At 35.8% G+C, this 13,709-nt stretch overlaps 1 protein-coding gene across 4 annotated transcripts in view; it reads right to left on the bottom strand.

Annotated features, from left to right (window-relative positions):
* LOC111056392 overlaps positions 1–13,709 on the bottom strand; it is a 75,194-nt gene that overhangs the window by 23,552 nt on the left and 37,933 nt on the right. The window lies entirely within an intron of this gene.

The raw sequence follows: 13,709 nt of genomic DNA, 5'->3' as shown, positions 1-13,709 counted from the left end.
CCTTTGGTAGAATCACGTATAATAAATTATTTCTTTTTGTTTTGAAAATTTCGTTAACTAAACGACACTTATAATGATTTCATGACAGACGATTTCTTATCGTCCGTGATTTTGACAAAATTTAGATTTTGATCTTGAGTACGGTAACTTTTTTGGTTATTACGGTTATTAGCTGAAATTTCATGATAATGAAATGGGTATAATTTAGCTTGGTAATCTTAAGCTAATATCGTATTCCATCAATCCAAAAACTTTCGAACTTTATTATATCAGAAATGAATTTGTAACAAAGTGCTCTAAAGGACGAAAATTGTCCAGTGACAAGAATGAAATGATCGTGTAGAAAGTTGCAACATGACCATTATCACTACGACATTGCTACTGTGAGTTAATGCGCGAGGAAGTAATTAATTAAATCTAGCTATCCTGTCACTACTCCACACTACATTGAACATTCATTCTGCATATTCTCGCAGGAAACACTTCAATTTCGTTTTCTAGTCCTCTGATGGGTTACAAATTCCAATAATTGACTGCCATTACCTGAGTAATTTACAATTAGCAGGCCTAACTCACTTTTGTTTTCAATATTTTTTCAGTTAGATTACAGGTAAATGCGTAACGGATGTAATATCACTTTTATTGCATCAATTTCTTTCTTTTGCATTTTCCTTTCAACCAATGAAATCGAAAATCAATATAATAAAGAAATCAGTTACAATAACAATTACAATACTGACTTGAGAATGAAATTTATTGAGGTCAGTGTATGATGAGTAGAGAAAACTTGAAAGTTGTTCTTCATTCAAAATGGATAAAAATGATTATCAATGTTCAGTTCACTTAGCTTGACATGATTCATTGTTGGATTAGTCAAAGTTTTTTTCAAATGATTCAATGATTTTATTTAAGCCAAAGTACATCAGTATATAAGCCTTTAATAAGTCACTTGAGTGTTAGTTCTTGATTCTCGATAATTCCAATGTATTGCTTTCTTTCGTTACTAGTTCTATTTTTCTGGCTTTTAGCTGAGTGTTGAGCAGGGGTGCCCAGCCCCCCCAAGGCCAATGGCGCATGCCCCCCCCCAATTCAAGTGTAATGCCCCCCCCCCCAATCCATGTGTAATGACCCCCCCCCAAAGTACCCCAACTCTTTAGTTTTTAACATTAGTCAGTGTATGACAATAAAATTCACATCTTAAGGTGCTTACAGATATACGCGCCGCGAACATGAGCAATTCACTTTTAATCAGCTGATGCCAAGCTTTTTATATCTGTATTTTACCGTTTCTGTGAAAATACAGATATAATCAGCTGATTGAAAGTGAATTGCTCATGTTCGCGGCGCGTATATCTGTACGCACCTCTACATTCTAATCTTCCAAAGGACATTATTTACCTTTGGTCTTGTGAGGAATTCATTCTGTTTTCATAATATTGTAAAAATATATTCTATATCATCGTCTCTCATCTCTTTAAAATAGAAATAAAGTATTTTTTTGATATTATTTTTGAGACTAGCAGTGCACCCGTTCTTGTTCGGGAGGACTAGAAAGAACTTCATTACATCAGGAAAAACTACATGACACATATTTTAATAGGATATTAAAAGAAAAGTAAGGGAGGCTTTGCTTTTTAAATGTTAAGGTTACTTATAAAAAGTTGAATAATAATATCATTGATAATTCTTTATTGCAAAAGAATATTGCATAGCAATATTGGTAAACATTCATACAAATTTGGATCGATTTTATTCATACAATATATAATGTCGGCAAGTTTAGGTATTCTAAATCCTATACTATTAAACGAGCAATTTCTGTTTAGATGTTTCGATGTTTAAATTGTTAGATGTTTATATGTTTGTATTTCACCGGATCTCGAAAACGGCTCTAACGATTCTCACGATATTCAGAACATAGTAGGTTTATAATATGAAAATTCGATTACACCAGGTCTCATCCCTGGGGAAACTCGCTGAAGGACATTAAAAGAATTTATTCATCCTTGGAAAAACAGCTGATAATTTCGGCGTCTGTTGATGATGGAAGTGAGTGAGCGAGTGCATGAGTGTGGGACTGAGACAAAATTATGACTCAGCTGTTGAACTTTTGTAAATAATTGAATGAATGAATGAATGAATAATTGCTTTTATTTTAACATTGTTTCCTAGATAATATTATACAAGAACATAATTTTAATTATAAAAAGCATTAAACCCTTGGTCAACGACCGTCAGGGTGAGGTTTGTCATGAGTAGACTCCATACAGAATTACACATTCTTGTTATTAAAATACTTTTCCCTTAGTGTTCATTCAACAGTTCACAACGCACTATCCATTGAACTCTGAAATCAAGTAGTGTCTGTATTTCCATGCACCAACACAGTATGCACCTATCTTTAGCCAGTCATCTCCGTTTAGGTAGTTCTTCAGATCTTCCCGTGACAATGCTGCTCTGCCAAAGTGTTGCCATCTGAACTCGACAAGTATGGGACATTTTCCAATGAAATGTGTGACATCCTCCTCCTCCTTCCTATTGCACAATGAGCAGAGTCTGTTCCCGTTGAATGAGTACTTATTGAGTCGGATCAATTCATTTCTTGCTTTGAAGAACCACTTGATGAATTGAAAGCTGGAATTTTGAAAAATGTAATCATTCCAGTGATTGAGCTCTCGGCGAATGGTGTACCGCTGGCTCATGGAGACCCGCTGCATCTGTTGATCTCGCAGCTTACTTCCAATCCTGTCAATCGTCTGGTCGATGTTCAAACTACCTGCTGCTATCCCCTCCCATGGAATGCCAAATAAGTCATCCAGCATCCTCCAGTCATCATACAGAAATAGCCTTCTTCGAATCATCAATTTCAATAGCATACATGGATATCTTCCTTCATGCAGATTCAAACATCGCTTTACAAAGTGAAGGTGTAGCCTTATTGTATGCAGGAAGATTGGACAGACTCCGGTCTCCAGAAGCAAAGCCTGATTCGGGGTGTACGATGGGAGACAAAATACCTTCTTAAGGAAGAAACGCTGGATACTTTCAACCACATCATAGATTCTTCCTCCCCACACCTGTGCTGCGTAAGAAATTACAGACCTTCCCACTGCATCGAAAATTTGTAGCTTTGATTTGAATGGTATCCCATCATTAAGGAGGATATCATTGAAGTGATTCATAGCCATCTTTGCTGAGAGTGATTTTTCTCTAAAATGCTCTGTTAATGATAGCTTTGTGGACAATCTTACTCCCAGATACTTATACGAGTTAACAACCTCTATTGGCCTCTCCTCAAAACACCACTTTTCAAGCCTCCCCTGCCTTCCACCATTTCTGAAGATGACGATTTTGGACTTATCCAGGTTAATCAGCAAGTTCCACTTTCTACAATAATCCTCCAGTACTCTAATCATTCTGGTCATACTCAGTTTATCGGATGCCAACAAGACAACATCATCAGCATAGGCAAGCATTTTAATGCACACGTTATTCAGTCTTATTCCTCCTCCATATCGTCCTCTATGTCATTGAGGAAAAGGGAGAACAGAATTGGGCTAAGTAAACAGCCTTGCTTGACACCTGTCTTTGTGAAGAATCTATCAGACAGACCTTCAGAGCTCCATACCCTGGCTGATGTGTTGCTGTATATCTTCTGGATAATCTTTAACATCTTTGTTGATAAACCTATTTCTGATAGTTTGAAAAATAGCGCATGCCTGTCCACTCTATCAAATGCAGCCGAAAAATCGACAAAAAAGGCATAGACTTTCTGCCTTTTAACTGCTAGGTGCATTTTAATAATGGCCATCAAACTGAAGATATTGTCCACCGTTGAGTAGTTCTGTCTGAAACCTGCCTGGAACTCGTTGAGGATGTTGTGATGATGGATCCACGTCTTCAGCCTCTCCAAGATGAGACCAGTAAACAGTTTTGCTCCAGTATTACCAAACGATATTCCTCTATAATTGGAAGCATCCTCTGGATCACCTTTCTTGAAGATTGGAAACACAATCGAAGTATGGAAGTCCTGTGGAACGACATGAGAAACGTTGTAGATGCTATTGAAGACCTCCAACAATCTGTTCATGAATACTGTTGGAGCATTCTTGTAAAATTCGTACGGAATTCTGTCTTCGCCTGGGGCTTTGCCATCCTTTACGTGAAGAATCACCTTATCTAGTTCCTCCTTTCGAAACGGTGCATCTAGAAAGTCATCACGCACATAGGGTTCAGGATACAACATTCTATCAGCCAGTACTATTGGATTCAACAAAACCTTGAAATGCTGCACCCAGTCTTTCAAAGAAATACTTGCTCCTGCCATATGTTGCTTCTTCTTCAGTTGCCTAACCAGTTTCCAAAAATCTCTGGAGTCTCTCACCGTCTGAAAACTATCTGCACATTTCTTCCAGTAAGCCTTTTTCTTTTCTCCACAGAGTCTTTTGTATTCCGAGTTCGCGTGAATGTACTGCCTCTTTTTAGCATCTGAATCAGTTTTTCTGTACTCATTGAGTAATTTGAAGGTTTCTTCTCTTTTTCTATGGCATTCTTTGTCGAACCACTCAGCTTGCATCCTTGAATTTCCTTGAACATTTCCCCGCCACCCATGCAAGTGATGACTTTTATTAATAGCTTCAATAAGATAGCACCAGTCATCTTCCAAGTCAATATTCCAGATATCTTTCCTGTTAATCACTTCCTCAAGCCGCCTCCGGTATTCAGCTCTTTTTGATGAGACCCATTGTAAATAATTCAATCAGGTACTTAGTGACAGTTGTACAAAAGCCGGTTAAATTTTAATCCTGATTAATTCCAGTAGAACCAAGCAGATAAGCTATCTTTTTGAGATGGTCTTCTGTGATTTGGTTCACGTGACATGAATCAGGATTAAAATTTAACATGCTATTGTGAGAGAAATTTTCGCATTCCTCTGCGAATTAATCTCAATCCACTGTGATTAGATAGAACCTTTCTGTATGAACTATGAATATTTATTATAATTTCTTCTTTCGTAATAATTTTTATATGCTTTTGTAGGTACTCTAGAGCGGAGCTCGGTGCCCCGATATTTATGGTGATACGATGAATTGGAATAGGTTGTCACTGATGTTGTGTTGTTGGTAGTATTTACTTTTTAGCATTACAGGAGTAAATAACACAAGTCGAACAAAATGTATCTTTAAATGGTTTGGTTTTTGGAATAAAGATATCATCTGAACAAGTACATTTTGTAAATTCTATCTATTATACCAAATATCGGGGCACCGAGCTTTGCTCGTTATTTATTCATTGATAACAGATTTATTTCATTGATAATCATTTCTTTAAAATGATTGGGGAAGTACTAACAGGCACAACCCAAAACTGTTACTTACCCGAATTTGATTTATTCACTACGAAAAATATATTTCGTCTGTGATTTATTCACAGACGAAATCATCATCTGTTTTTCCAAGGATGAATTATCCTTTTCATGTCCTTCAGGGAGTTTTCTCAGGGATGAGACCTAGCGCAATCGAATTTTGATATCATAAACCTACTATATTCCGAATTTCGTGAAAATCGTTAGAGCCGTTTCCGAGATCCGTTGAACATAAATAACCAGATAGCCAGATAACCAGATATATAAATAGAAAAATATAAACAGATATACATAAATTGCTCGCTATTATAATAGGATAACAACTTATAGTCCAGTCAAATGGTCGTTTTTCAGGAAACAGCCCCGAAATTTTTTTTTCGATGGTTCTATATATATTTTGGGGCGCTGAATTCTAATCTGAAATTTGCTGACACACCAGAAGGCGACTTCGCCCCAAAATTTTGGATTTTTTTAAGTTTTCCATTTAATCTCGAGAACCTTGAATTTTTCGAGAAAAAGCATTCTCTATATGATATTAAAGATAATAAATTTCCAATGAATTGAGTGGTCGCGCAGGACTACTTTTTGGATTTTATATCTGAAGTGTTCCACAAGATACGCAACTTTGAATGTGCGAGAAATTTGTGATATTTTCCCCATTCTCACAGTCTGGCATATGCAACGTTGCGTATCTTGTGGAACACTTCAGATGCAAAATCCAAAAAGTGGTCGAGGTTGTGATGAATTTTCTCCTCTTTTCACTCCCATGAAATATACTTCTGTTTTCAATACCGTTCAAAAGTTACAACCAATTGAATGATGATCTTTATTTTCTCATTTTTCTTGCGATTTTACTGTTATTAAAGAGTCTCTAAAATGAGTACAATGCATGATCGAAACTTGCGATTGGTCTTAAATGAGAGAAAATTTCATGCTCTAGAAGCTGAGTTGCCTCAAATTGATCTTGCATTACTGTTTATATCGAAAAACTGTCCAGACTGTGAAAATGAGAAAAATATCGCATATTTCTTGCAACAGCAAGGAAACTCGAACACAGGACCATTAAAAATTGAAATGAAGCAAAGGAAATCAGAATAATGGTGGATAATGAAGTTATTATTTATTTTTGTCAAAGATTTACCTTCAAACTCATAGGCTTAAAATTACTAAAATTCCTGCATACAAAATATTATCAATTGTGCTTATGCTTTATATTGAGTTACACTTAGCAAAATATAACATTGTAAAGGTGGGAAAAATTAACTACATTAGGATATCTCTATTTAATACCTTGATTTTTTAATCATAATTCAAAATGTTGACATAAAATATACAAAAAATCATGCCCCCCCCAAAAATGTTGATGGCGCAAATTGCGCCATGCCCCCCCCTTGTGTTATATCCTCAACACTGTTGAGGATAGCAAAATTATTACCGTATTACTTTTGTCGAAAGTGGAAGTTGACAATCAAAGCAAGCCTAGTGCATGAGACACTCTGAACTCTGAACAATGCGTGTTAAAATTCGAAGTTTGGTTGTTTTCAAGTACTTTACCAGTGGAGACATGGCCCCGCATGGGTCATCTTGCCCCCGGGACTATTCATCAAGGACCCTCAATCCACCGGGCACGGGGCCTAGTAAATTCCTTTTATCTGGTATGTTGTAGAGCGGATCATAGAAGGATATAAAACTGTGAAAATTTTATACTGAAACTAGTGCTATAATAATTTAACTCATATCATAACTGGGAATAATATAGCTCATCTGTATAGTAATTACTTTTTTTATTATATTTGAAAGTTAACCACATTACATTTTTAGGCTGTACTAATTTCATCTCTAAGGATTAAAACTTATTTTGCATGTATTATATTCCTAAAGAATAAGTTTAGTGCATTCTGTGATAATAATTTAAGTTGGTAATATATTTGTTATTGTAATAATATGACTTATCTGTAAATTGCCCTATCCTAATGTACTTGATGTATTTTTTTGGCTGAAATAAATCAAACATAATCTTGTGTAATTTTTATTTCGTCTATAACAATTGGAACAGCAAACATTGTTTCAAATACCATCATATTTCGAAACAAAAATATTTTGTGGAATGAAACGATGATTGACTATTTCTATCTTGCAGTAGCCTATTATAATGTTCAGATGAAAGCCAGAAAATATAGAATCTAGACATTCTAAAATGTTACATTCCATACTCTTTGATAAAAGCAGAGAACTGAAAGTACATCATAGGCACTAATAAAAAGTAAAAAGTGGCTTTATCATGAGTGAACCCCACCCCCCCTATAGGTAAACCTATGATGCAATAGAGGCCTATAAACCTGAGTGCAGTACCGGCAATCGAATGTGGAGACCATGAGAGAAGTCCTACAAGAATTTACCTGATTCTGATGTCTGAATGAATCTAACTGAAGTTTGTTGATATTTGAAAGGAAGCTAATTTCAAAAATTTAGTTTCCAGCCCTTTCCCCCTCAATTGATAGTAATCGTCCATTTCCCACCCTCAAGATAAAGTGTTGGATAGAAGTTTTACCGTTCAATTATTTTTTGTAAATAGCTTACAAAGTACTTATTTCTTTACAAGTTACACCAGATACTAATTAGATTCTACAATAATTTGACTTTATAATTCGTGATGAATAATCTGACGAATACTCTGGTTACTCATGGGAACGCTTTTTGGATGACATTCGCTTCAAAAAAGTCTCATCTATTCTGATGACATGTAGTGCCATCCATTAAGAAGCTACGGCGATAAATCGTCGATAAAAACTCCTCAAAATCGTGTAGAAATGTTTTGTATTTTAATTTTTTATTCAATATTTAAATTTAGTTTGCATGCCATAAAACTTTAATAGATTTGAAAGTTGGAAAATTCTTTGCAAAAATCAAATAGCCACCAAAATAAATTAGACTCATTTCCATTTCATATTGAATACCGTGTCTCAACTCTCAGTTCAGTTATAGCCACAAATTGTTAACTTTGCAGATCTTGTTTCCGATTATGCTCTTTGGAGCAACGAAATTGGTCAGCAGCCGCTAATCCGTTGGCTGGTTGCTGGAAGACAACCGAATAGCCAGCAAATGGAGACCAGCACATTCCTTAGCCCACCAGCCCACCAATACCCTCTGGCCTGGAGCTACCGACACCTCCTCACAGGTCAACTGCTCTTTCCACCAACTCTTAGTTGTGCAGTCTTTGGGTCACTCGTGCATCCTTCTACTTGTCTCTCACACTCTTCCTCTCATTCTCTATCTAACTTGTGGATCCTTGTAGCAATTAAATGTTGAACAGCAGAAACCGGAACACGTTGAGAAGTTGTATTGAGAAGGGTCCTCCTGTTAAATACCTAACTACTATCCTGATGAGCACTATCAAAGGTTGTACGTTTTCGGGTCTGTAATTGAGCTTTGTTCTAATTTGAGTTGTTACTGTTTCCTTGTAGCTGTGCTCTTCAGGTATTCTCTCCACTTCCACGCCCCAGAAGATAATATTAAAATAAGTTCTCCTTTTTACTCATGTTTTGAAAGATTGGAGCAAACATGAATTCTAGTATAGGAAAATGTGATTCTACAGACTACGGACAATCTTTTTAGAAACAGAGATAAAGATAGGTCTATAAGATAGATCATCAAAAGGAGGAAAGTTGAATTGAAATTATTGAAATACATAGATGACCGGCATTTAAAAGTAGAGTCCCGAGAATTTGGTTCTTTTTTCGACTATTTATGCTCGTTTCAAAAACCATAAAGACTATCGGTATCACAAGAAACCCATCTTGTTGTCACACAAAGCTGAAAGTGACACGGAAATAATTACAATCAAAAACTAAAAATAAGTTCATTTAGATTGCTTGTGTCAGAAACAGATTATCGTATTTGGAAATGTAGTCCAGTCAACGAAAGATTATAAAGGGAAAAGTTTTGAACACAATTTTTGACCCCGCAGCTCTTTTAAGGATATTTAGGGGTAAACATATCAAAAGTTCTCATCCCTAACCCTTGTACTTAAGGGATGAGGGTGGTTAAAAAGTTGCGTTTTTTTTAATTTCTGGCTTACAAGCATGTATCTTGAAAACAATGCATTTCAGCGACATGACATTTCAACCACCACCATCCCTTAAGCACAAGGGGTAGGGATGATGACTTTTGATATGTTTACCTCCTAACGAATCAAAACAAAGCTACGAAGTCAACTATTGTGTTCCAAACGTGCCCTCCAAATCTCCCTGTCAATATTGATCTATTGCTATTGGTGCTAAAGATTTTACACTCAACACTATAACGGCTGCAACAATCGTAGGGAGATGCGTAAAATAATAAAATAATACATGAAATTGAAGAAAATATGATACTCTATGGGCTTATGATTAGCATGGATTTTTTCAATTAATCGTTAAAACGTTATAAGGCCAAAAAGATGAAAAAATCGGAGCCGGAAGGGTTTGTTTCTTTTAAAATGTGACACCTTCAATAGCTCATGAAACTCAAAACTATGAGAGATATGGAAAATGTTACACATGAAACTTGTAGGATAATTTGTATTCGACAAAAATTTCGATAGACTCATATTGATCGAGATATTTGAAAAAACCCAAAATATGGTACTTTCAAACCACTCTCACCCCCTTAGCACAGGGTGTAGGTGTGAGGACCTTTGATTTGTTCACCCCCTAAATATCCTTAAAAGAGCTGCGAGGTCAAAAATTGTGTTCCAAACTCTTCCCTCTATACCTTTTTTTGCCTGGACTAATGTTACTGTTTATAAAATCAGGAAGAAGTGCAGTTTTGGGCTGAGCTTATTGCTTTCTCCCAGTCATGATTATTTGATTTTTTTGTTGAGGGTGATTCCCACATGAGCTCTAGGCTTGAGCATGGGTAATGAGGCGGATGATAATGAGAGATAAATGGACCTACAGTTTTAGGTGGGCTTCGAATAAAGGTTTGTAGTTAATGCTTAAGTGAATAATGATAATAATAATGAATAATAATATTATGACTAGGACCAATTTTTTTAGTAAATGGTGAAATTTTATGGAAAATACCAATGTACCTAGAATACCTAGAATATATTCTAGAATGTATTCTAGGTACATTGGAAAATACTATCTAATTGCAGAATAGGAGCTGCTTTACAGAAATTAGCTCTGACTGTTCTTTCTGACTCTCTCTCCCAACAATATTTATCACCTTATGAGGTAAACAATAGAACCGTGAGATATTGTCACAATTAATGATAACAGAATGACCCCAATCCAGTCAATTGGATGACAGGTCAAATTCGTTTTCAAACGTAGAATCGTGACTGAGAGAGACGAGCTTTCAGTGCTGAGTTATTAATCCATATTTTGACGTCAATTAGAGATGCTCGCCGGAGTTCACTACTGAGTCATTTCATTTGAGGAAAATAATCGCAACTATACACATAAACTGTACTATTCTTCATTCTCCTCACTGTCAAGTAGACTATTTGGGCTTATAAAAGAACAAACCTTTTCAATCTTGATCATCACACAATATTCCAAACTCTGTTACTTTTGTTGATTACAACTGGTTACTTGTAAATAATATGGAAGCTATCAAAGGAAAGGACATTACAGAGAAATATTTCAATTATCTTATATCTAGTCTATTCACTTGACATTTCAGTTGGAAATGGTATTGGGCTGTTATGCCTACGTACCGCTTGCTTACATTTAATGGATCTCTTCAATATAATATCAAAATTATACAAGTACTATGAAGTTTTTTTTATTTTTATTCCAAAGTGATTACTCCACTTCACCCAAATCAATATCATCTCAGTGTATTTCACTTGAGGAATAATGTTCACTGAACTATATTTATTTGAATCGAGGAATATCACAAGCAAAGGATTCTCTTATCATGGCTATGACCTTGAACCCCTTGTGGACTGTACTAAGGGTACACCCCTTTTAATCTCTCATTTCATTTTCGTAACCAAATGTGTACCTGCTATGAAAGTATTTCAATAAACAATTCTGTATTGTATATCCGTTTATAAAATGAATTATTTCCGATAGAATCTTACTGATATTCGATCCACGATCGAAGAATAATACAGTTGGGCCAATTGAATGAAACCAGCCAGAATAGAGATACGGCCATGATCCCGAATGACGAGTACTCGCGCTTGTAGCAAACAATTTTTTTAGGAGAGAAAGTCACTAAAAAAGAACCGGAATTGGTTGGTGAATTATAGACTGTAATACAGTCATAACACTGATATGACGCCCACAGCTATTTCAAATTGAGTTCAATTCAACTCGGATTTCTTGACAGGCGACCTTCATGTTCCCATTCACTATCATTATGCCTATCTTATAACTCTATCCATATTAAAACTATAGCCCAGCCCATTGCTGGACTCTCTCTGTGTATTATCATCTTCCATCACAATTTCTTGAGGTCTTCATCATTTAATTGGTTCCCCTCTATAAAACTGTAATCCATTCTTTGTTTTTCTTTATAAACCTCATCTTCCAAGATGTTATTAACGCTAATTTTTTTGTCATTCCATCTACCTCTCTCTACATTATGCTCTTCTTCTTCTAGCCAGACACTTATCCACTCAGTATAATGTAAATCACTCAGTGAATAGCTCGAAGATTGAATTAAGACTTTGAATTACATTATATTTTCAATGTTTTTTTCAAAAACCTGATTTATTCTCGTTTTAGATTTATTTGCTGGTCTAATTGAAATCCGCCATTGCGTTCAATTTGCAGATGATAGTTGTTACTTCTGCAGCTACAGTTGTTACTATAATTTACTAAAACTGAATAATTTTTCCCAATAATAAGAAACCTGGGCTATCAAGTAAACCAATTTCAAGGAAACAAGTTACTTCATTTGAGGTATAAAGGGTTGAGGAGACTTTTGATAGTCTTTAGAAAGGAGGATAGAAAGGAAGGTAACAGTCATTAGGACCCCAATAGGAATCATGTATCTAATACTCAATTTCAGTAATAATAACCTACAAAAATAGTGACAGCTGCTACTGTGTTGAATCAGTTTTTGAAAGCATAAACGTTTTTGGTTTCTAGCAAGGGCTTTGTTGGGATGAAGTTAGTATAGTTCTCACAACATCCAAGTTGTGAGTGTACAGAGGAGTGATAGAGAGGCAGGAAGATACTGTGCTACTTTTGCATGTGAAAAAACTGCTGCCCGGTTAAACTGGACGCCACACCGGAAGTCTTCCTGTAACCATAGATGCTAGTACTGTTGAAGCAGTAGACACTAAACATGCCCCATTCCACCATCATCGAACAAGCAGTCCTATACGTATAATTTATTTATATCCCATAAATTGATTTCAGTGGACCCATTGTAAATGTAATTTGTAAGATTAATTATTGTCGATCACTCACAAAGAAGACTCGATCTTAGATTATTCACAACTTTCTAGGCAAAATGAAGGCAGCCACTCCATTCTATTCTATTATCTCCCTGCGTCTCTTAAATTTCATCCAATTCCTTCACATTAGTAGGCCTTATGGAAAGTATACCGTAATTTCTGTTTTCCTAATTACAATAAATGTAAATTTGATATTTTTAAACAAATATATGTTGTATAATGCAAACTGCCCACGCCCCACAGGTTTCCTTGCAAATAAACAGCTTCATTTTCCACAATGCACATCATGTAACTATGTTCGGAAGATCCCTATTGAGTTTAATTTGATTCAGCCTAACCAATACCTACTATTGCTATTACTATAAGTAATAATACGTATTGACCTAACTCGTTTCATGATTGAAAAACGTCAATCATGATTCGATTACCAATGGAAGCATCATACATTTTAGAAGGGTTCCGTTCTAGAAGTATCACTAGTTTGAATAAAAAAATCAACAATAGGCAGTGGTGACCGGTGATAAAAATTTAATTGCGAACATTTCTCTCAGATTTATAGTACTTTATACCATTTCTTTTCTTTTAAATCTCTGATAATCGTTCAAGCCGTACAAATATTGTCGCGCACATTCATCCAGCAAGCAGTATTTCTAAGAATCGAACAGAAAGCTGCACCTTCTACTCCATTGGCTGTTGGCAGTTGGCACCGTATACTTTTGACACACTGACTGGAATGGCTTCGCCTCCTTGTCCGGAAAAAACAAGTTGAGGCCCGGCCGGCTCGCTTGTCCCAATTAATCGAATAACTCTTTTGCATATACGAGCTGAGAAGATCCAACTGGACTGAACTTTCCAGGCAACTTATCTATTACTCCAAATCATTACGATTGTACTGTTATTCTTCTACTATAGCACGTCCTGATAATGTGAAACATACGTGTGGAAACA

Source organism: Nilaparvata lugens, chromosome 1, assembly GCF_014356525.2.
Source record: "Nilaparvata lugens isolate BPH chromosome 1, ASM1435652v1, whole genome shotgun sequence".
Taxonomy (NCBI): domain Eukaryota; kingdom Metazoa; phylum Arthropoda; class Insecta; order Hemiptera; family Delphacidae; genus Nilaparvata; species Nilaparvata lugens.
Note: the sequence above shows the minus strand (reverse complement) of the source record. Positions and strands in the feature narration are given on the sequence as shown.